The sequence below is a fragment of the Natator depressus genome, chromosome 6, assembly GCF_965152275.1.
Source record: "Natator depressus isolate rNatDep1 chromosome 6, rNatDep2.hap1, whole genome shotgun sequence".
In the NCBI taxonomy this organism is placed as follows: Eukaryota; Metazoa; Chordata; order Testudines; family Cheloniidae; genus Natator; species Natator depressus.
Window position 1 is genome coordinate 57,203,172 of NC_134239.1, and position 24,839 is coordinate 57,228,010.

The 24,839-nt window shown below is 45.1% G+C and overlaps 1 protein-coding gene across 5 annotated transcripts in view; it reads left to right on the forward strand.

The window, feature by feature from the left end:
• Positions 1-13,183: 13,183 nt before the first annotated feature.
• The window catches only part of TSPAN18 (tetraspanin 18), a 167,952-nt gene continuing 156,296 nt past the window's right edge, over positions 13,184-24,839 (forward strand). For 3 of the 5 annotated variants that reach the window (XM_074957010.1, XM_074957009.1, XM_074957011.1), the window contains exon 1: positions 13,732-14,004. The gene's annotated coding sequence lies outside the window, so the exon portion shown is untranslated. Of the gene's footprint in view, positions 13,205-13,565; positions 13,641-13,731; positions 14,005-24,839 lie in introns of those variants that run through there. The other 2 variants (XM_074957013.1, XM_074957012.1) reach the window with 2 other exon arrangements.

Below are 24,839 nucleotides of genomic sequence, written 5' to 3' on the forward strand. Positions count from 1 at the left end.
ATATTTTCATAAAAATATGGAATGACACATCACATTGGTATCCCAAATGGAAATGGGGCTGTGCTTCCCTCATTCCTGGTGCCCTGGATGGAGCTTTGCTCCCTCTCAGCCCCATGATCAGATCTTAGGTACCTCGTGGACACCTGTGGAATAAGCCCCTGGGCAGATGTGAATGAATGTGAGAGAATGCAAGAGGGAAGAAAGAAAGACCCATAAGCTCTGACAACAGTGTAGTGTCATGGCCTATGCTCTCCACATAGGAGAGGAGGAGTTTGCCAGACTTCCCCCAACTTGGCCTCTGATCACTGCATCTACTTGGTTCTTGCTTGTGGAGCCCTGGTTAGTTTTGAATCCACAGGAGCATTGGATGATGATATGGTTTCCAGATGAAAGCAAAAGGTAACCATGGCAACTAGACAATGGTATGAATGAAAGGGACACATGGAGGGCAGTGACAGCATCCCCTGGAGCTGCCCATCCTAAGGCCAGGTGTATGCTTCATGTCCCCGAGAGGAGTGCAGCCTGGGGCCCTGTGCAGGTCTGAGCTCAGTGCTTCAGGGCCCAGATGCATATCAAGAGGAAAAAACATTATTATCCATTTGTATGGAAGGGCTCCTGATATTCTTCCCTCCCTTGTCTGCTTCCTGGAAAGGAGCATCCCCAGCTCTGCTTCCATACTAGTGGTCATCCCCCCAGGCCACTATGTTCAGCACTTCATGTTCTGAGCTGTGAAAATAGTGTGGTCAGTGAGTGGGGTAGAGAATGAGTGGAAGAGAGAGAGTCACAGAGGGAAATGGGAGAGGAGAGTGAGTCATGGGGAGAAAGAGTCAGAGAGAAAAGGGGGAGTGAGAGAGAGCCACAAAAAGGGAGTGAGAAAGTGACGATCACAGCATGAGGAAGAGAGAGGAGAAAGCAGGTGTGAGAGACACGTGCACACAAAGCAGGAGAAAGGGAGAGCCTATAGAGTGACTTAGGCCTTGGCTACACTTGCAAGTTAGAGTGCCTTAAATCATCCCCGGGCACCCTAACTCCTGAGGTGTCCACACTGGCAAGTGTAGAGTGCCCCAACTCTGTAGAGTGCCCCAACTCTGCGGCTGGAGCGCCCCTGGTAATCCACTTCCACGAGAAGCATAAAGCTTGCTGCGCCCCGGCTGTAGCGCCGTGGTGCCAGTGTGGACACCCTGGTCTATTATTGCTCTCTGATCAGCCTCCAGAAGTGTCCCACAATGCCTGTTCTAGCCACTCTGGTCATCACTTTGAACTCTACTGCCCTGCCCTCAGGCAACCAACCATCAGACCCGCCCTTTAAATTCTCTAGGAATTTTGAAATTCCCCTTCCTGTTTGCTCAGCAAGCCGTGGAGTGCTCTCAGCGCATCTTTCCAGGTGACCATGCCTCCAGATGTCAGGCAATCCCCAGTAAGGAGTGTTTTGGGGGAGGAAGCTGTCCAGTCCCAGCTGCACTCCAGCCGTAGGAATTACGATATTATGGGAAGTTATCAAGGGCCATGATGAAAAGGCGCCATGACTGGGATGCGGTGCAGTGTAGGGTTAAAGTGAAGGAGCTGAGGAATGCCTACCACAAAGTGTGGGAGGCAAACCGCCGCTCCGGTGCTGCCCCCACGACCTTCCGTTTCTACCGAGAGCTGAACACGATACTTGGGGGCGACCCCACCTCCATTCTGAAGGCCATCATGGACACTTCAGAGGCCTTAGCAGCACAGAGTTCAACAAAACAGGAGGAGGAAAGCAGGAGCGAGGGTGCTGAGGAGGAGGGGGTCCCAGAGCCAAAGGACAGCCTGGCATCCCTAGATACATGCAGCCAGGAGCTGTTTTCAAGCCAAGAGGAAGGTAGCCAGTCACAGTGGATTGGTGCTTGTGGAAGAACAAACAGCAGAGGAGGTAGTTGTTTGGTGTGGGCTCTTGGGGCGAGGAGGGTTGCGGAGAGAAGAGTTAGGGCTGCTTGCATGCCTAGATGCGGAATAGGGGATTGATGTGCTCTCTCACGTTGCGATAATTGGCCTCCGTGATCTCTTCAAAGGTCTCATGCAGAAGCTGGGCAATCCGCTTGCGCAGGTTCTTTGGCAGAGCTACTGTGCTCCTTGTCCCAGTAAGGCTAACATGTCCATGCCACTGTGCCATGAGGGATGAGGGGACCATTGCTGCACACAGGCAAGCGGTATAAGGGCCAGGGTGGAAGCTGCATTGTAGTAGAAGACCCTTCCTTGCTTCCCAGATCACCCTCAGCAGCGAGATATCATCCAGGACGAACTCATCCTGTAGAAAATGTGGGGACAGTGTTCAGGACAGGAGCCCCCTGCAGCTGTTGGCTCTCCCCAAGGCACAGAACCAACCCCAGAGGACAGTAAGGCTCTGAAACAATCAGTCCCCCTTACCCCTGTGCTTACTCACCATTTTGGGGCTCCTGTGGGTTATGTGCGCTCGCTTTGGGACGGGCACTTTCTGCTATTATGTACAATGTACTAGTCTTTAAGTACGGACGAATCATTGCTCTGTCCAGTGTGAACAATGCTACCTCTGTTGCATTTTGGCTTTACAAATGCAACCTTGAGATCCAGCCGTCCTTGTTATCAATGGCCAAAGACTGCAAAGAATCAGAAAGCAGCCGCGAAGAACCAAAGAGGACCTGCTGCATGAAGTCATGCAGCAGTCCCTTACTGAAAATCAAAAAGTACAGAAGTGACGGGAGACTGAAAGGAGGCTCCGCCATCAGAATGCAGATTGCCAGTACCAAAGCACAGAGCAGCTCATAAGCATTATGGAGTGCAAAGCAGACTTGATACAGGCACTCGTAGCACTGAAAACGGAGCAGATCCGCGCCCCCCCTTCAGTCCATGTCCCAAAACTTTTTCTTGTGCCCCTATGCCATAAATATAAAGAGAAGGGTAAACACCTTTAACTCCCTCCTGGCCAGAGGAAAAACCCTTTCACCTGTAAAGGGTTAAGAAGCTAAGATAACCTCGCTGGCACCTGACCAAAATGACCAATGAGGAGATACTTTCAAAGCTGGGCGGGGGGGGGGAACAAAGGTTCTCTCTGTCTGTGTGATTCTTTTGCCGGGACCAGAGCAGGAATGCAGGTCAGAACTCCTGTAAAGAGTTAGTAAGCAATCTAGTTAGATATGCGTTAGATTCTGTTTTGTTTAAATGGCTGATAAAATAAGTTGTGCTGAATGGGATGTATATTCCTGTTTTTCTGTCTTTTTGTAACTTAAGGTTTTGCCTAGAGGGATTCTCTATGTTTTGAATCTGATTACCCTGTAAGGTATTTACCATCCTGATTCCACAGAGGTGATTTCTTTTACTTTTTCTTTAATTAAAATTCTTCTTTTAAGAACCTGATTGCTTTTCATTGTTCTTAAGATTCAAGGGTTTGGGTCTGTGTTCACCTATGCAAATTGGTGAGGATTTTTATCAAGCCTTCCCCAGGAAAGGGGGTGTAGGGTTTGGGGGGATTTTGAGGGGGAGACGTTTCCAAGTGGGCATTTCCCCTGTTATTATTGTTAGACACTTTGGTAGTGGTAGCGTTTAACCTAAGCTGGTAAGAATAAGCTTAGGGGGGCTTTCATGCAGGTCCCCACATCTGTACCCTAGAGTTCAGAGTGGAGAAGGAACCTTGACACCCTATGTCACCGCCAACCCACTTCCCCCAACATCCGGTTTCTTATCCCCACCAGCTGTGTCCAACACCTGTAGCTTCACCGCCCAGCCCTGCAAACTATGACCCTTACCCACTGCACTCAACCCCCATCACCATGCATTTTAGCCAGTCTGAAGTGCAGCACTCATTTTGCGGCACTCCAGACAGGAAGGCTGATACCAGAACATACGCAAATCTGTGATTGTCCTGTTCCCAATCCCGCCCCCTTCCCTTCTCCCACACAGCACAGATGTGTCATGCCCTTTCTGTTTCCCCAGCAGTTGTTTCTTTTCAATAAATGAATTTTTTGGCTTTGAAAACATTCTTTATTGCATTAAGTAAAAGATACTGTAGCCCAGGAAAGCAACAGGCACTGCAAGTCAGTGCATCATACGTAGCAAACAGGGATGCCTACTAGCACTGGAACCACTGCACTTTACTCCCGTGCAGGGCACCAAACATTACTGGTGGCTTTCAGCATCAAATCACTCCCTCAAGGCATCCCTAATCCTTACAGCCCCACTCTGGGCCCCTCTAATAGCCCTGGTCTCTGGCTGTTCAAATTCAGCCTCCAGGTATTGAACCTCCGTGGTCCATGCCTGAGTGAAGCTTTCACCTTTCCCTTCCACAAATATTATGGAGGATACAGCACATGGCCATAACCGTGGGGATGTTGTCATCAGCCAGGTTCAGCTTCCCATACAGGCAGCTCCAGCGGCCTTTTAAATGGTCAAAAGCACACTCAGCAGTCATTCTGCACCGACTCAGCCTGTTGAACCACTCCTTGCTGCTGTCAAGGCTCCCTGTGTAGGGTTTCATGAGCCATGGCATTAAAAGGTAAGCGGGGTCTCCAAGGATCACAATGGGCATTTTGACTTCCCCTACGATCATCTTCTGGTCTGGGAAGAAAGTCCCAGCTTGCAGCTTCCTGAACAGGCCTGTGTTCCAAAAGATGCATGTGTCATGCACCTTTCCGGACCAGCCTGCGTTAATGTTAATTTTCCATGCCTGGAAAACCATAGAGAACTACCCCTTCCGATTTATGTACGGAGTCTAGATGATCTGGTGCCAGAATTGGAATATGAATCCCATCTATCCTCCCTCCACAGTTAGAGAAATCCATTTGTGCAAAGCCAGCCACAATGTCATGCGTGTTGCCTAGAGTCATGGTGGTTCTGAGCAGGATGCAATTAATGGCCCTGCAAACTTGCTCGTCATCCCAGACTTTCATGATGATGTGATCCCACCACTCAGTGCTTGTTTCCCGAGCCCAAAAGCAGCATTCCACTGCGGCGAGCATGTCTGTGAATTCCACAAGCAATCTTGTGTTGTGTGTGTTATGTGAGTCGACATCATTGTCGGACTCCTCACTGTCACTTTGTAGCTTTAGGAGTAACTCGACTGCAATTCGTGACATGCTGGTGAGACCCATCAGCACATTCCTCACAAGTTCAGGATCCATTCCCGCAGACCGAAAGGGAAGACAGAGCGCGCAGCACAAAAAGAAGTTGAAAGATGGTGCCAAATGTAGACGGAAGCACAGGGATTCCTGGGATGCATCACAGGGCATTGGGACAGGACCCAGAATGCTCCCCCTCTCCCCCCGGCCCCCTTCCCACAAACCACAGCGCCAGAATGGGAAGAGGTGCTCTGTGGGATAACTGCCCATAATGCACCGCTCCCAATGCCGCTACAAGTGCCGCAAATGTGGCCATGCCAGTGCGCTTGCAGCTGACAGTGTGAACACATGGCAGCGCTCTCCCTGCTGTGGTCTTTGAGGGCTGGTTTAACTCACAGCGCTCTACATCTGTAAATGTAGCCATGCCCTTAGGCCTTGTCTACACTGCCACTTTACAGCTCTGCAACTTTCTCGCTCAGGGATGTGAAAAAACACCCCCCTGAGCCTTGCAAGTTTCCACACTGTAAAGTGTGGGCAGTGCACCAGCGCTGGGAGCTGTGCGCCCAGCACCGGTAGCTACTTCCCTCATGGAGGTGGGCTTTTGACAGCGCTGGGAGAGCTCTCTCTCTCCCGGGACTACACAGCCATGTTAAAGTGCTGTCGCAGCAGCATTTTAATGTTGCCAGTGAAGACATACCCTTAGAGACAGAAAAGAATATGGGATGGGATGAGCTAATCAGGGAGACACACATTATTTCCCTCTGTCCTAAATTATGCAAGGGTGATTGAGGATGCATTAGGGTTGGAAAAGTGGTGTGGATAGAATTTCCACCCTCTTCCAAATCTTTTGCTTGTTACTTGACTGAACCTTTCTTGATGTTCAAAAATGTTCAATTAATATTTCTTCTGGGTATCTGTATATTTTCACAACAATCTCTGTGTGTCCTCATTCAGGCCAGGGCCAGAAGCCCAAGTGCCAAAATATGCCATGAAAGGCTGCTGGTGGGGGGAGAGGTGGGGGTTGTTTCCAGCAAGACTGGAAGCAGGAAGCCCTGGGATTTCCCTGCCAGAAAGCTTCCAGCAGGGGTGGTCAATAGGCAGGCCACAGGCCAAATCCGGACTGCCAGATACTTTTGAACAGACCCCGAAATCTTTTTGCTAACATATTATTATCGTTGTTGTTGTTATTTTTATTATTTTCTCTGGAGTCTGGACCTTGATTATAGCTTGAACAAGAAATTTGGACCTTGACAAAAAATAGACTACCCCTGGAAATGATTGGTACACTAAATCATTTCATAGTTTGGAGAAACAAACAGACTTAGGGGTGTGTATGAGAATAGAACATTAGAACCTTTGAGGTTCACCCACTGTAATCTAAAACTGTTCTGATCCTATTCTGAGGATGTCTCAGAGAAAGTGAGAGGCAGGAAGACAGGGTTTTTTTTTTCTTTCTCTTGCTTTAGTGATGAGTGTGTACTGTACTTTTATCCCAGAGAGGAATGAAAAGCTAAATGTATCTCTGGCATTACTTCATTGAAATCAGCGGAGTTACACAGGAGATGAAGTTGGCTCTAGCCCTCAATGCATCTATCTCGTCCTGATATGAAAAAATGCCTCATAACTTACAGTGTAGTTAAGCATTCACAACAAGTCTTGATCAGATAAGAGGATCTGTAGGGCTCAAACCTGTATTGTGCAGTAGCCTATATGAATCCACTTCTCCTAACTAAACAAAACCTATTGATATATCAGTCACTACAACTCACTGATGTCCAGCTAGCAAAGCAGGCCTCATGTTTAGGGGAGGGAACCGCATTCTTAAAATTATTAAGAGGGAGCCTTGTAGCCTGACCACAGACATGGAAGGCAGAAGCTCCTGAGTTCGAAACCTGACACTGCCTCTTTCTGTAGCTTGGGCCAGTCACTTCACACCTCTGGGTTTCAGTTCCTGCAACTGTAGAAATGGGGCAATACCACCTACTTTGCAGGGGTGTTGGTTAAGTGATAGCAGGTATATAGGAGTCACTGAGAATGCTAACTTTATTCATAACACAGCTTTAAAAATAACAAAACTTCATATAGTCCATTGTAAATTCACTTCAAAGCACAGGGCAAGTGTGTATCCTCATTCATGCCACAGTGCCAGAACCAAACAGCTTCATTTCCCAAAGTATGTGCCCTGAGGATATGCAAGACACCCTTTTATAACCATAAAAGCAGCCCTTACTATGTACATAAGATATGTTAAGGGCCTTTGAGATCAAAGAGGAAGAAATTGAGCTTCTGCAGTTTTACTAAGGTCCAGGAGGTTTGTATGCTGCAAAGTAGTGTTGAATCATGGCAACTGTGTTGGGCTTTGGCAGTGTTACAACTCCACTAGCAGCACTATCACTGGAGGTGGACTCAGCCCTCAAAAGCTGGGTCCAGATCTGGATCATCTTGATTTTGAACGTGAAAAACTCTGGGAAGCATTTGCATATAGTGTGTTGGTTAGGCTGCAACACAACTTCACAGTATTCTGGGCCAGATTTTCCCATGTTGCTCCTTGTGCTATCATTTACACCTGTGCAAAAGGGGTATAACTCACAATCCTCCATTCACTTATGCTGGTTGATGTAGTTTACAGCTGACTTGTTTTCATTTTGCACAGCTGTGAGTGATTACACAAAGTGCAGGCAGCAGAGTATGTTTAATGGGACACTTTATGCGGCATAATATTACGGGATGCTGAAGCCCCTTGCGGAATAAGGAATCCTGTGAACATATACCTTTGTTGGCCCTGGCCATTGACCATAAAATGGCCAGATGACAATCAGCAGCTCCATTTGGCATAAGAACATAGATAAATAGGCTTTGTGATGTCTGAGTGAGTTTGAACAACCTGCCACTTTCCCCATCTCCTCTACTCATACTCAGTGCATGCTTTAGTTGCTATAGAAGAAAGTGCCTAGATGGGATGCTTTTCCAGCCTGGTTCTTGGGAAGCTATTACCTCCTGTATGGTCAGGGCTTCCCTCGGAACATAGGACTCCTGAGGTCATTTGCTTTGATTGGTTCTTTGGAGGGAGTGAGTGGGAGGTGAAATACATGGCTGGATGGTGTCAAGTTGCCTCCCCCTGGAGGGTTCCATATGTTCTCAGCAGATGTTTAACAAGTTATCTCAGCACAATTGGCTGTGTTGATAGAAGTTACTATGTGACAGTCTAACCGCTGCTGTCAGAGGTGAAGTTTTCAACCATCTCTCCCTCGCCCCAGCATTTATTGCTTTCTCTATAGGTAACAGTGCTTTCCCTCCTTGTAGTTCCTAGTAAGAGAAACCATGAAAAACTCCAATAGTCCAATAAAGTGCTATTTAATGAGTATTTTCCACTGAATGCATCCGATGAAGTGAGCTGTAGCTCACAAAAGCTTTTGCTCAAATAAATTTGTTAGTCTCTAAGGTGCCACAAGTACTCCTTTTCTTTTTATTTAATGGGAGTTTCTCAAGGAACAGTAATCCCCAAAGCTGTTTGTGTGTTTGTTTATTTTTTCAAAGGGAGAAAAGTATTTTACTAAATCTTATGAGAATAGACATTTCAGGATTTTAAATGTCATCTTAAAAAGATCTTTTAAAAAGTATTTAAGCCTTCTTCCGTATTAGGGCGCTCAATGCAACTGCAGTGAAGCATCATAAAGTGAGAGGAAGGACGTTCTGGTAAATAAGTAAGGCCCTACCTGTATCGTGGGATGATTTTCAAATAATTGTGGATGAGTTGTGGACAAGACATGGAAAATCGTGGAAAAGTAATAATGAACCTTTATTAACAGCAGTAATTTGGAAAAGCCAAAGTAGACCTATTTGTTTAAGAAAAAAAATTGCTGGAACGATATAAACACTCAACTATTATGTTATGCCTGATAATTTTTTTGATAACCAGACAATTTGGTTCAACTATATTACATTCATTTTTTAAAAAGTGACTGGTACAGTAAAAAATTCAGAATACTAAATATCTTAACACAATTGCTGTTGAAATTAAGTTCAGTCACTTTAGCCATTTGCATTTTACATGCATTCAATGTGCAGTACACTTCGCTACAGTTGTCTTGTTCATGCCCTGTTTTTGCTTTGCGAATACTCGTCCATACTGAGATACTGCAGGATTGGCATCCACAGAATTAGACAAGATTGATACTGACCTCTTTGCTGTCTATGCTAACTCTGGAAGACACTGTAGAACTGCAGGTGAATACCTAAACTCTCCAAGATCATTTAATGTACTAACGGGGGAAAAGTGTGTGTTGCAAAGCACAAAACGTATGCAAAATTGTGGACTGTGCAAAGTAAGCTAATAAAAATCAAAATTGTGGTGGAAGCCTAATATTACGGCATCCACAATTTCCGCATTATCTCAAATGAAGTAGGGCCTTATGAATAAGGCATTTGACTGGGACTCAGATCTTAGTTCACTTCCAGGATCTACTACAGACTTTTTGTGTCCTTAGGCAGATCACTGAAATTAGTGAGAGTTAGACGCCTAAATATGTTTTCTGATCTGGTTCATGCAGATCTCTGTCTGTTTCCCATCTGTTAAATGGGGATCATAATACTTCCTTTCTCCCACTCTATATCTGTTTCATCTAAGATAAGATTGTTAACTCTTGTACTATGTTTTTTCACAATGGGTTCCCAGTCTTGATTGTAAATAATATGGGGAAATGGGAAGGGAAACTGAGCAGCTGAATTACAGTTTCCAAGCCTAGCAGGTGCAACAAGTATTGATGAGCCTGAGCTGCAAACTTCAGCTGTGGATCTCGAGAGGAACTTTTTCAAAGGACAATGCTGTTTTTAATTTTTTTCACTTTGATGACATACAGCCTGGGGTATTGTTAATGATATTGATGTGGCCATAGTTTTTAAGAAATACATTTTATTCTGAGAGTATCCTTTCAGTACAGAGTGTTTAAATTATTACACAGCTCTCTTAAAAGAGTTTTCTTCCTCTGAGTTGAGTCCAAGGATTCATTCAGTCTTTGTTTCTGGAGTTTTGGTTCTAGGGATTCCTGAGAGTTCTTCTGTTTCATATCACAGCTTCGAAAAGAGTGGGAAGGAAGGGGAGGAAGAAACTTGTTTAACAAAATCGTAATGTCTGTTTGTATCTATCTGAGTATTCTTCATAGAATCAATTGTCTTCAGAAGTAAAAATAGAAATTATGCCATATACAAAAAATAAAGAAAAAGGGCTATGAGTTTTCCAGCTTCACAGTCTCTCCATCTGACCCTGGGGAAACAGAGCAAAGGATGGAACACACGCTGGCAGAGTTTTAATTATGAATTTAATGATGACGTCTGAACAAACCCCCTGCTACCGGTATATCATCTGTCCCTCGTGTCACTTTCCCAGGGCCTGATGGGAGAGGCCCTGGGAAAGCAGAGTGATGGTAAATGATGTACAATACTGATTGATGTAGCTTTTATCAGAGCTACAGGGACTCACCGCCTTGGATAATCAGGTCACTTATTTAGGAGCCCAACTTTAGAGGATCAAATCTGAAAAGTTTGTGGGAAGCTCTTCGAGGCAGAGATTTTGTTTGTTATATGTTCTCTAAAGTGTCATATAAACTCATGATACAGTTAAGAATAATGTGCGATATCACTGAGCAAGGTAGCTGAAGCCAGTTCCAGGAGCAGTCTGGACAAAAGACTAATAGTCAAGTTCCAGCAAGCTGCTTCCTTCTGCTTATCGGCCTAGAGGCATTGAGCTGTGCTGAGTATACGTTCAGTACTAGGCACCACAAACAAACTGGACTGGAGTTGGGTCTTTTCTTCTCATGCTTGTAATGCAAGTTAGAGAAGACAATGGAAATAATGAGAGGAAACAGGAGGAGAGAGAGAAGCCTGGAGGCATAGGAAGTGGGAGAGAACAGGGGCAGAAAGAAGCAGAGGGGGGAGACAGGTGGGGAAATAGGAATAGGGAAAAGAGGCAGAAGGGCAGGTGAGGTGTGAGAAGTGGGAAACTGACATGAAGCACACACAGGAAATGGTTTGTGAGTGCTGAATTACACATGGGATCAAATTCATCCCTCGTATAACACCACTGAAGTCAATGGAGTTACCCAGATGAATCTGTCCATTTTATTTTTGGAGTCCTATCATTGCAATTTGTTTGAAAAATTGAAATTAATCAGCTGGATAATAGAGAGGGAGCAGTTATTCAGAATAGATAATCTGCTCTATAGTGGAGTGTTGTGGGAGAAGGAGATCATTCACATTGCTGGGAGTGCTATGGCTCTACACACTTCAGGGGCATTTGATCAGATTGTGATAGCCTTGAGAAGGCTGTTTGAGTGGTTTGTGCTGGGATGGATTCAAAACCATGCAACTTTATTTCCTTGTGCGAGATTTTAGATGACTGATAAATCACCTAAATTTGTAATAACAAAAACAGGCAAAATATCCCTGATGCATATTTAATTATACCTGGTAAAATGGGTTTTATTGAAGATTTGGTTTAAGTTTGCAGAGGATGCATTGTATTCTTTATACATAAGAGGTTGAAACCCTGCTTTAGATGCAAAACTCAACTCAGCCCTAACTGGAGTCACAACCAGTAACTTCAGGACTGAGGAAACACTTCTCAAGTCTCTAAACTCTGGGAGCTTATGTTTCAATAATGGCCCCCCAAATTGTATGGTAAAAGGGTCATTATGTCTATGTGAGTACGTACAAGATTCTGAAAACTGGGGTTACATTTAATTTAGTGCATTTGAACAATGGGGCCCCGCAGAATCAGGATGCAAATCCAGCTTCTGCTTATTTTTTTATACACTTTTCCAACGTAATTTCTGAACTATGACGTCAATACGATAGGGATGGGGGGAGAGTGGCAGGAGCAATCTCCTGCAATGTGTGCTGAGGACCTCCCTAAAGAAGAAGGAAAGATTATCTACATAAAGTGGAACTGTTTAAAATGAGGAGATATTGGGGAGAACATGAATGTGATCTTGGACCGAAAGATCCATGATCTGTAGTACAAGCTCTCCTCCTGGAAAATTACACAATGGCACCTTGGGTAACGAAGCAAATGAGGAATGAAGCTGTTATCCTGTGTCTAACATGTGCCCCATTCCTCCAGACCACAAAGAGTGGACAGAAGTAGTGCCATGCTGTGACACAAACAGTAAAATACAAATGGAAAACCACGGGACAAAATATAAGAAAATGTGGGATCCTTGAAATAATTTGACAGCATAACCAAGATAAGTGTAATAAAGATTAAAACAAAAATGTACTGATGATGCAGTTTTTAGTCTTGCTCTGCAATTAGCCAGCAGTGGATTTGGGGGCCATAGTTGTTAAATACTGTGTGTGTCTATACATTAGAAAAAAGACAAAATAACCCCCCCCCCAGCAACCTGTGAAGCGTCCAAATTCTACACACGTATGTTGCTGTGTTCCAGATGTACTTGTCTTCCTATTCTCTCTCCATTGTGTTCTTACACTTTCCTATTGCATCCTGTCCCTCTTGAAGTTGTTCCTCCAAACTCTGAAAGCCTGGACCCCCTTGCCTGTATGGAGCCCTATGGAAGTAAATAGGGTTCCATGTGAAGGTGGGGGCTTGCCTGTATCAGACAATGTGCAGATCAGGACTTCATATTGCAAATTCTTTGGGCCAGTATCTCTCTTATTTTATGTGGGGACAGTACCTACCACAAGGGGACCCTGATAGGGACCTCTGCCATCCACTGTAAACCAAAAAATTAATGATGGATGTTGGGGGGAAGGAGACCTGTCACAATGTGCTGAGATCAGAAATCCTGCTACAACCCCCCTGATATCTGTACTGTCTCTGGAATTACAGCAACTGTACCCACTTGCTGACCCCTAGTTTATAACCCCGTTACTCTTACCTTTTGGGTTTGGCTCCCAAACTGCATGACATGTTGTTTTATGATGTAACAGGATTTTATGGACCAATAGGGAACATGGGGCTACAAACACCTATAAGCAGGGTGCTAATATATGCATAATTAGCACTGGGTTTCAGCACCAGTGAGTTACCTGGTGTAATTTAACTGACTTCAGGGGCAGTTACACCAGAGATGAAATTAGCAGCTTAGGACACTTTCTCCTCCCACCTTTGTGGCAGTCCTTCCTACCCTAAGGTAAGCTTATGCTCAAATAAATTGGTTAATCTCTAAGGTGCCACAAGTACTCCTTTTCGCGAATACAGACTAACACGGCTGTTACTCTGAAACCTACCCTAAGGTGTGTATCATGAAGAAAGGAGACTGTAGCTTCAGTAAAGCCCTTTGGGTGAACCTGGTGCCCCACCCCAAGATGTGTTCACTATATTTTCCCTATTGGAATTCCGGAGGGAGGGTGAGTAGCCTTAATTTACCCTGAGGCTGGGACCCTGCAGACAGGTGGCTTGGGAGGAATCGATAAAGTTCTCTGGGAGGGGCAGGTGTGGGGGAGAAAAACTTGAGATCGGAGAAGAAAAGAAACTTAGGAGGTCACCGGAGGGAAGCAACTGGTTTGCCACGGTGGGAGGAGAAACACCGAGCAGGAAAGTGAAGGAATAACGAATCCAAGGGGAAGGTGAGACGGGGGAAAGCAGGACGAGTCTGCACAGTGCGGGGTGTAGGGAACAATGCGATGAGGGGAAGAAGAAAGAGCAGGGAAGCGGGAGGGGAGGGGGCTCTGGCGGGAGGTGGAGCTGGCTGCAGCTGGCGACTTCTAGCTCTCCCAGGTTGCTGGGCACGGGATCCGCGCAGCGAGTCAGAGCCGAGCGGCTGCAACTGAACGGAGCCCTGCCTGCAGCAGCCCGGGCGGCCGGAGCTCAGCGCCTCCCGAGAGCCCCGGCTGCAACTTGTGAGCCGGCGGCCGCCGCGGCTCTTGCCTGTGGAGAGGCGCCGCCTCCGCCGGCTGCAGCTCTTCGGAAAGTTGCCCCGGCTGCCGGACGGTAAGGGCGTCCCCGGTTCGCACGGTCCTGCCCGGTCCCCGGCGTGTGACCCCGGCCTGTCCTTATCAGCCCCACACCCCGGACCCCCCCCCCCAGGCCTGTCCTTATCAGCGCCCCCCGGCCTGCCCTAGTCACCCCACACCCCCGGAGCTCCCCCTCCCGGCCTGCCCTAGTCACCCCCAAACCTCCGTAGCGCGGCTGCTCCTGCCCCTATCACCCCCTCTATCCCCCCCCGTCCTGCCCCAGTTACAGCGCAGGTTCCCCCCGGCCTGCCCTAGTCACCCCACACCCCCGGAGTCCCCCGCCCCCCCGGCCTGTCCTTATCACCCCCACACCCTGGAGCTCCCCCTCCCGGCCTGCCCTAGTCACCCCCACACCCCCGTAGCGCGACTGCCCCTCCCCTCCTGCCCCCATCCCCTGCCCCCCGTCCTGCCCCAGTCACAGCGTGGGCTCCCCCCGGCCTGCCCTAGTCACCCCACACCCCGGTAACGCGGCTACCCCCCCCGTCCTGCCCCATCACCTCCTCCATCCCCCCCGTCCTGCCCTAGTCACCCCACACCCCGGTAGCGCGGCTACCCCCCCGCGTCCTGCCCCATCACCTCCTCCATCCCCCCCGTCCTGCCCCAGTCACAGCGCGGCTTCCCTGCGGCCTGCCCTAGTCACTCCCGGAGCACCCCAGGCCCCCGGTCCTGTCGTAATCACCCCATACCCCCGGAGCGCGGCTCTTCTTCCCCAGTTCACGCCCACCGTTCCCGGGTTCCCGCTCCAGTCAATAGACACCAGGGCTGCTGCTGCTCCTTGCTCCCTCCATTCAGCATCCCCCACTGGGGCGCTCTTCGGCCCTCGCTGAGGTCCTTTTCATTCAATGCGCCCCCCTCCCCTCGCGGCTTGCTGCTCCATTACCCCCCCCCTCCCCCCTCCAGTGCTGCCGTCTCCCGCATCCGAGGGATGCTGCTGTCTCGGACGTTTCCAGGGTTTCCTTTGTACCTCCTTGCGCCCTCTTTTTGCCTAGGGACAGGGAACAAATCTGGACAAGAGGTTGCCCCCGGGTCACTCGGGTGGCTACGGCCTGGGATGGGCGAGAGGAACCGGGAAAGGCAGACAGAAGAGAGCTGTGCTTTCTCCTTTACGCCAGAGGCAGAGGGGGTGTTTTTTCGGCTCATCGCCCCCTTTGCCCCGGCAGAGGAGAGAGAAGAAGGTGCCTGTGTGTTGGATGCTGGGCTGCAGGGGTTTGTAAATTTCCCGAGGTTGAAGGGCCAGAGGTGCCTCCCTTGCAGTTGCCCATCTGTTTCCTTCCCATGTCTGACTGTAAAAACTGAAAGGTGATGGGTTTCAGAGTAACAGCCGTGTTAGTCTGTATTCGCAAAAAGAAAAGGAGTACTTGTGGCGCCTTAGAGACTAACCAATTTATTTGAGCATGAGCTTTCGTGAGCTACAGCTCACTTCATCGGATGCATCCGATGCAGTGAGCTGTAGCTCAGGAAAGCTCATGCTCAAATAAATTGGTTAGTCTCTAAGGTGCCACAAGTACTCCTTTTCTTTTTTTGAGAAAGGTGATGGTAACACCTCTTTCCAAGCTCAGGTTCCCAATGGGGGGAACTCTTGTGTACCAAGACGGGCTGGGCCACATTCATACTAGCTGAATTTGGCCGTATTGTCTGTTCTTCAAGCTGGGTATGGACATGGGTTGCTACCTTTAACATCTCTGCGTGTCCTTTTGCTTCGTGAATCCTGTTACGTCCAGAGGAATTGCTGAAGGCGTTTTTCTCTCAAGAGTTACAAAGAGACTGGAATGTTCTGTTACTTTTATTCATATGTTTCTGGTCATGCTAACACATGAAGTTTCTGAATAGCCAGATGTCAGTGTTGCCCAGATTTCTGACTTAAGTACAGTAGGAACTGTTTAATTCAAATTTTGCTAATCCTCAAACCGTATTTTAAAGGCAGCCCCAGTCTGTCTTCACTTTTCAAAAAAAGAAAATCTAATATCTAATTGCAGAAACAATGCTTTTAGTGAGGTCTGGTGTTACCAAAATGCACAGCCAGGGTATTTGCTATTATAGTATGAAGTTTTATCACAAAAAAAGTTAACTACAATTGCCACAATAAATTAACTGATATTTTGTGATGCATCATCCTTGCTTTTTAAATGTTGCTTGATTGGTAACTAATAACAATTAGTGCTTTGCTGTGCTTTTCCCAGCCATTAGTGAGATGTGACTGTATATTGCATGTATTTATAGCATAACAGAACATTCAAACACCTGATGTTATTAATGGAATGAACTTTCTAGCAACGTATTTCACTTAATAGCCAGTGACTACCAAGGAGGGTCAATGGAAGTCAATTGTAGAATGTCAAATGGCTTGTCAGATAATTCTGAGTGCTAGATAATGCCGGATTCTGAGCTCAGTTTCACCAATATAAATCCAGGGTAAATTCACTGAAGTGAGTGAAATTACTATAGCTTTATACCAGTGAAACAGAATGTGGCACAATGTATTTTACAGTCTTTTATGGTTAAGGGGTCATTTAACATTTTCAGAAGAAAACAAAGTTTGTTTTCTTTCTTTGCTCTAAAAGTATACAAATCATGAGACTGAAAAAATCTAGCATTAGAACAAGTAGGTATTTTCCTTTATTCTTTATTTTAAAACATATATTGTTCTCACAGCTGCTTCTTTCTCTGCCCCTTTCTCTGGAGTTCTTTTGCACAGTCGATAAAATTATTTAAATGTGTGACAATCCCTTGAAGGCAGTTAATATTTCTGTTGTTTATTGCCGCCAGTGTACTATTTTTGTTGGATGCCCACTGGAATACCATAGAAGACAATTTGCCAGAAAATTTAATTCATTTTATTTTTAATAGATAAGAAGAGGGTGGGAAAAGGAAAGAAAGATTTGTTTTAATTTCTCCAAGAAATTCCAGACTGCCAGCAAAGTCCAGTTATAATTTCTGTTGAACTTCTCACACTTTCTGCAAAGGGGAGCCTAGGCAGTGAATCATCTAGCAGCATGAGCTGTGTGCTAAGAATATGGAGATGTTACTGAGTTAGCCACTGTTGTCAATTACCTGAGGAAACATAACCCCTGAAAGTACAGATCCAAACAAAATATGCATTTTTTGGGCCCATTCCTGTAAAAGTCAGTGGGAGCAGCATTGGGCCTTTAAAGGTTTATTTGAATTTGGATTTCTCAGTTTGCATAGCAGGTACTTGCAGGAGATTCATGAAATGATACTGGGATAGAATGGATTCAGATGACGGAGTCCAGTTTTTCCTTTGTGATTTACAGAAAAGGTCTTTATTTTCTAGCTTTGTGAGAGTAAAATATCATGGGAAGACCACAAACCCTCCTCCTTCCAAAAAACCTCAGTCAAATCCACTGCAACTTAATTTCCCAAAGTGGGAGTTAATAGGGGGCTGATGATTTTTTTTCAGGAAGGAGAAGTAGTATCTGAGAGTTTGCATTTTTTTTCTATGTTGAAAGCATCTGATAACTCTATCCCTAGATGATCTCACTTTTGGCTAGTTGAATTGTATTATCCTTTTTGGGGTGGAGCTGGGGGAAAGGGAAACAGGAATTGTGTGCTTATGAAAATGCTGAGCTATCCTTAATTCCATTGCCAAGGTGTGTGTGTGGTGTTTGATTCAAATATTTATTTCATACATGCAGCATTTTAGGTTGGTTTTAAAGAACAGAAACAATATTTGTAACCAAGTGTAACCAGTGGCGGATTAATGATTTTGCCGCCCCTAGGCCCTGAAATAATTGCTGCCCCCATATGAACGTGTTTTTAGTTTTTTTACAAATTCGCACCGTCATTGGTGGTTTCAATACATGCTATGATTGGTAGAATCATGGCATCCATAGACGCTGATTCCGTGGGTGCTCTGGGGCTGGAGCATCCATGGAGGAAAAATTGGTGGGTGCAGAGCATCCACCGGCAGCTCCACACCCCTCCCCAGCTCACCTCCCCTGAGTGCGCAGCCGGGTCCTGCTTTTCCTCGCTCCCTGCCAGTGCTTGTGCATGAAACAGCTTTGTGCGGCTGGGAGGGAGGGGGAACGTGGTGCGCTCAGGGGAGGAGGCAGGGCCGGGGCAGGGATTTGGGGAAGGGGACCAATAGGGGCGGGGAAGGGGCGGAGTTGGGGCGGGGACTTTGGGGAAGGGGGGGAGTCGGGGTGGGGCCGGGAGTAGGGGGACGTGCGAGCACCCACTGGCGTCGGGGGAAGTTGGCTCCTCTGGCTGCTATTATAAATTTGCTGGCCTAGGCCTAGGCCTTGTTGGCCTAAGTGATAATACTTCGCTGAGCGTAACAGTGCAGTTCATAAAACAAGAGCAACATCTGTTACTGTGACTTCAATTTGTTATTCTTTGGAGTAGCCAAGTTGACAGTTCAGATAGTTAAGTTTAATGTCCTGTGTTGAACCTTTGGTCTGGCTTAATAGTGACTGTGAAGAATCAATAACTTTAGCTTATGTTCAACTATAGCATGTCAATAGAGGAGTGAGAAGGGTTTAAAATTGCCTGATTTCATGGAGCTAGTCCCTGTTAACAGATGACGATGGCTGATTTTGTGTTTCTGTAACCTAGTTCCATCATTCAGGCTTGCCAACTTGCTGCACTTTACGCATCAGAACGGGCTGGCATCTTGGATTTCTACCAGAGCTATGGCTGAACAAGCTACAGGGTCCTTACTGCTGTCAGAGTTAGTATTTTTCATCCTAGCACCCTTTTATCTTAAGTTAATATATCTGAAGTTCAGTACTGCAGCTGTTTGAAGCAGAGCTGTGCCATACTTAGATGTGCATTTATTATTGGTAGCCTTGCCTTCTCTTACACATTTTGAAGTCTCTTGCCAAAAAATAAATAAATACTAGAGATGGAAAAGTGAGTTAAATGGCTTTCTGTTTCTGTGAATGAATTTGCTTTTCTTTCACCTTTGTTCCCTCTCCCCCTCACTGTCTTATGTAGGATCCTTCCGTAATTAAAATATTATGACTTTCCTTATGGTAGCCCTTCACTTGTGGCGAGGCTCCTAATTTGATGTCATTGAAAAAATACTAGCAGATGACATTGCATCAGCAAGTCCGTGCCCATTTTCTTTTATTAAACCACAGTGCTAAGACCATATGGAAAGATAATGAGTTTAAGATGATAAACAGTTTACAGATTTGCCCAAATAAAGGACTTTCTTCCTAGAAGACACATTTTACTTCAAAATAAATAATCTGGTTCCTCTGTTTTATTTAATTACCTCTAGTCCTGTCTTTTCTCAACCTGCCGTAGGAAAACAGACACAACTGCTTTGTGATCATCTGCTACTATAGATGTAGGGTCGTAGCTCTTACCTCAGGGAAGGCTTGAAAGAGGGTGTACAGATATTACAGAGATGAGAGACTTGTAAGTATGTGGATGGATAGGTGGCCCAAGTATTGCCCATGGAGTTCTATGATGCCGTGCAGTTTCCCATAGCTTGCATATAGCTCATAGCCTGCCTGGAGAGTATACAGGCCTAAGGTCCACTTGGACCTTGTAGACACAGGCTGCGCCTCCATATTAAAGATGAGGGGCTGCACTCTATGCTAATCCTGGGTGGTTCCTAATGAAACTCTTAGTTTGGGGGTTCCAGCATATGCCATCTGAAAGCTGACCCCTCAATTCTTAAGGATTTCTCCTGACAAATAATATCCCCTTGTTCTCTCATTGGGGTCGGTCTCTCTCTCTCTCTCTCTCTGCCAGTGCTTGTCCACTGTGAACAGGGCATCCAGATGTGGTTTCAGATTGAGAAGAAATGTCTGAAATAAAGGTAGACTCATTGGTAAAAGTTAGTTTGTACTAAGCATGAGGAACGAGGCAGAGAGAATGTTTCCTAGAGCTTCCAGACTCCTGTCTTTTCCTCATATGTCACTCTCCTAGACATTTTCCAAATGGGGGCACATCATAGGGCTGATGGCCTGAGACACATACATCACAAGTGACTGGCAGGAATTTGGACCAGAAAACCACAGGGGAAGCTGAGCTTTTCCTTTTAGGGACTGAGGATTTAAAAAAACAGCCACCACCAAAAAACAACACAAAAAACAAATACAAGCAGCTGGATGTGCAAAGTACATCACTGCCTTGCATTCACAGTATGACTGACTTCAGACTGAATATTTGCACCCATGAGTGTGTCTAGTTACCTATCTACATGCATAGTTACCTGCTTTGAATCCATAATTGTAGTAATTGTGTCCAAATGCAAAATCTAACTTTTATGACAATCATAGAATCATAGGGCTGGAAGGGACCTCTGGGTTATCTAGACCAGTCTCCTGCACTCATGGCAGGACTAAGTATTATCTAGACCAGTGCTACTCAAAGTGGTGGTCCGCGAGCCATCGGCTGCTGGTCTGCGCGCACATTGGAAAAAAAAATAGCTTGAGAAGCACTGATCTAGACCATCCCTGACACATGTTTGTCTAACCTGCTCTTAAAATCTCCAATGATGGAGATTCCACAAACTCCCTAGGCAACTTATTCCAGTGCTTAACCACCCTGACAGTAAGGAAGTTTTTCCTAATGTCCAACCTTAACCACCCTTGCTGCAATTTAAGCCAATTGCTTCTTGTCCTATCCACAGACAACAATTTTTCTCCCTCCTCCTTGTAACAACCTTTTATATACTTGAAAACTATTATCGTGTCCACTCTCAGTATTCTCTTCTCCACACTACACAAACCCAATTTTTTCAGTCTTCCATCACAGGTCATGTTTTCTAGACCTTTAATTATTTTTGTTGCTCTTCTCTGGACTTTCTCCATATTTTCTACATCTTTCCTGAAATGTGGTGCTCAGAACTGGATATGATACTCAGGTTGAGGCCTAATCAGTGCTGAGCAGAGCAGAAGAATTACTTCTAGTGTCTTGCTTACAACACTCCTGCTAACACACCCCAGAATGATGTTTGCCTTTTTTTGCAATGGTGTTACACTGTTGACTCATACTTAACTTGTGATCCACTATGACCTTCAGATCCTTTTCTGCAATACTGCTCCTAGGCAGTCATTTCCCATTTTGTTTCTGTGCAACTGATGGTTCCTTCCTAAGTGGAGTACTTTGCATTTGTCCTTATTGAATTTCATCCTATTTACTGCAGGTCATTTCTCCAGTTTGTCCAGATCATTTTGAATTTTAATCCTCAGTGGTTCTCAGCCAGGGGTACACAGAGGTCTCCCAAGGGTACATCAACTCATCTAGATATTTGCCTAGTTTTACAACTGGCAACAAGCACTAGTGAAGTCAGTACAAACTAAAATGTCATACAGACAATGGCTTGTTTATACTGTTCTATATACTATACACTGAAATGTAAATACAATATTTATATTCCAATTGATTTATTTTATAATTATATGGTAAAAATGAGAAAATAAGCATTTTTTCAATAATGGTGTGCTGTGACACTTTTTTATGTCTGATTTTGTAAGCAAGTAATTGTTTTGTGAGGTAAAACATGGGGGTACACTAGACAAATCAGTCCCCTGAAAGGGGTACGTAGTCTGGAAAGGTTGAGAGCCACTGCTTCAAAACACTTGCAACCCCATCCAGCTCAGTATCATCTGCAAACTTTATAAGTGTACTCTTATATGCCTTTATCTAAATCATTGACAAAGATATTGAACAGAACCTGACCCAGAACTGATCCCTTCAGGACTCCATTCGATATGTCCTTTGAGCTTGACTATGAACCACTGATAACGACTCTCTGGTAATAGATTTCAGAGTTGCAGCCGTGTTAGTCTGTATCCGCAAAAAGAAAAGGAGTACTTGTGGCACCTTAGAGACTAACAAATTTATTTGAGCATAAGCTTTCGTGAGGGTTTTCCAACCAGTTATGTACTCAGAACCTAGATGGAGCTACTATAAAGTGTTTCCCTAGTTTATTTATGAGATGGTCATGGGAGACAGTATCAAAAGCCTTACTAAAGTCAAGCTATACCACATCTACTGCTTCCCCCATATCCACAGGGCTTATTACCCTGCCAAAGAAAGCTATTAAGTTGGTCTGTCGCAATTTTTTCTTGACAAATCCATGCTGTTATTTATCACCTTATTATCTTCTAGGTATCTGAAAATTGCTTAATTATTTGCTCCATTATCTTTCTGGTTACTGAAGCTAAGAAGACTGGTCTGTAATTCCCTGGGTGGTTCTTATTTCCCTTTTTATAGATGGGCACTATATTTGCCCTTTTCCAGTCCTCTGGAATCTCTCCCATCTTTCATGACTTTTCAAAGATAATCGCTAATAGCTCAGATACCTCCTCAATCAGCATCTTGACTATTCTAGGATGTATTTAATCAGGCCCTGGTGACTTGAAGACATCTAACTTGTCAAAGTAATTTTTAACTTGTTCTTTCTGTATTTTAGCCTCTGATCCTACTTCATTTTCACTGGCATTTACTATGTTAGATTCCAACAGCTACTAAGCTTAGTGGGGAAAACTGAAACAAAAAAGTCATTTAGCACTCACATTTTGTTGTTTTTCCCCCCTCATTGAGTAATGGGCCTACCCTGTCCTTGGTCTTCCTCTTGCTTCTGATGTATTTGCAGAATGTTTTCTTATTACCCTTTGTCTCTAGCTAGTTGAATCTCGTTTTGTGCCTTGACCTTTCTAATTTTGTCCCTACATACTTGTGTTATTTGTTTATATTCATCCTTTGTAATTTGACCTTGTTTCCACTTTTTGTGGGACTCTTTATTTGAGTTTCAGATCACTGAAACAGTTAAAAACAGACATTAAGATTTGTCTTAAAAATCATTCCCTGAATTTTTTCTTAATTCTAAATAGCAAATGTAGAGATGAAAAAGACATTGAAGAATATCCAGTTTATCCCATTCTCTCCAACCAGGTTTGTTCCCTATCAAACTTCCCCAAGTGTTGTCGTGTCCGATTGACTCCACTTCTCTCCTTTCATTAGCACATTTTCGCATAGTGATGTTAGTTCTAGGAAATTTTCTTGATGTCCAGCCCTTTGCTTTCCCATGGTCAGTTACATCCCGTTGGTAGCCAATATTGCAGCAAAGAAACCAAAGCATTCAGCTTTGTCTTTTTTTTTTTTTTTTTTATTGTCTGCAGAGCTCAGCATTCCAGTCACATCATAAACCTGTGAAATATCCTTTTCTGCTTTCCTTTTAGTTCTCATTGAGCTTCTGAGGTCCTGAGGATCACTTGCAAAATGTTGAGTGATCTGAACTCTTGTTTAGACTAGGGTTGCCAATTTTCTAATTGCTGAAAACTGGACACTCCTGCTCTGCTTCTTTCCCCACAAGGCCCCACCCCCCTCGCTTCTCCCCCCCCCCCCATTGCTCACTCTCCTCCACCCCCCGGCCCCCAACTTACCTGCTAAGGGGCCGGGGGCTTGATGGGGCAGAGGGGCGGGCAGTCCCCAGAATCGGGCGGAAGTGGAGGGGGGGTGGAACCCACCAAGCCAGTGAGCCTGGCCGCTGTTCCTTTTCCATCCCAAAAGCTAACACAATGGTGACTCCTCTTCTTTTTGAGACCCAGACTACTTGTGCCCTGAAGAGTTGAGCCTTTAGCACCTTGCAGTATTTGTTTCCTTTTACCACTGCACGGTAGTGGCTATTCCTTGTTGCATGTATATGATTAAGTTTTTAAGGAGCTGACTTGCATACAAGGAAGTTGCACTGATTTAACTAAATCAGTTTCTAAACCAATTTAGAGAAGTCTGTATAACTTTCTTGCACAGATGAGACCTACACAAAAAAGTGGATACTAGTTTATAAAGCTAAAAATCTCGGATTTACTGCTGTTTTCTTGCCATCTGCTGATTAACTATGGATGTCTTTGAAATTTACAGTACTCTTTTTGCAGAGTTTAAAGAGGTATGTTGCTAATTTCAGGCAATTGGGTGCTGCAAGCACACCATGTGGTGCTGTCTCACACTTGGAAGCTGGAGGCATGAGGTAACCTGAGGATACTGCAAAGATGCTTCATTTAAAGTGTGTGGGAGAGGACCTCCTGATTCAGGATTTGAAGGAGATGCCTCTAGAATACATGCAGAATGACTGCCACATTTAGGTTCAGTCAGAATGTGGATAATGATGGTGAAGAAAGTGTTCTTAAGGTGAAGTCAATGAAAATTTTGCCATTGACTTCAGCGGTTATAGAATTGGGCCCTTACAGGTCATGGTAACGTAGAGTTTTAGTACGAAATAAGCAGGGAGGTGAAAGGAGTTTTGCATAGATTCCCTTAGTTCTGCTTGAGAAACTTCTTCAGAGGGACTGGAATGAATAGATCACTTCGTGGACTCTCACCCTTCTTTGTTAGCTATCAACCTGCTCCAGAAATAGGTGAAATTCCTTTATTTGCTATTTATTATAATTTCACATGCTCTAATATGGGCATTTTCAGCAACTTGATAAATTAATGGGGTCATCTGGTTTTGCTGGAACTGGTACAAGTTCCTCAACCCAGCTGCTATTTAGTAAATGTTTACAGCGATATATCCATTCAGCGAAAGATGGCTGATACTGTGAGTGACGTGTACAATGTTTGGAAAGTGAATGTTGTTATCAACTAACCAAGTATTGTTAGCTTATTTTAAAGGCAGCATGATCCAGTGGATAAGGCACTGAATTGGAACTCAGAATCTGGGTTCTCTTGCTGGCTCTGCCACTGACCTTCTTCATGACCTTGGACAAGTCACTTCACTTCTCTGTTTCTGTTTCCCCCCTCTGCCTTTTGTCTGTCTTGTCTATTTAGGGTGTACACTCTTTAGAACTGCTGCTGTCTCTCACTATCTATACGTACAGTGCCTAGCACAAT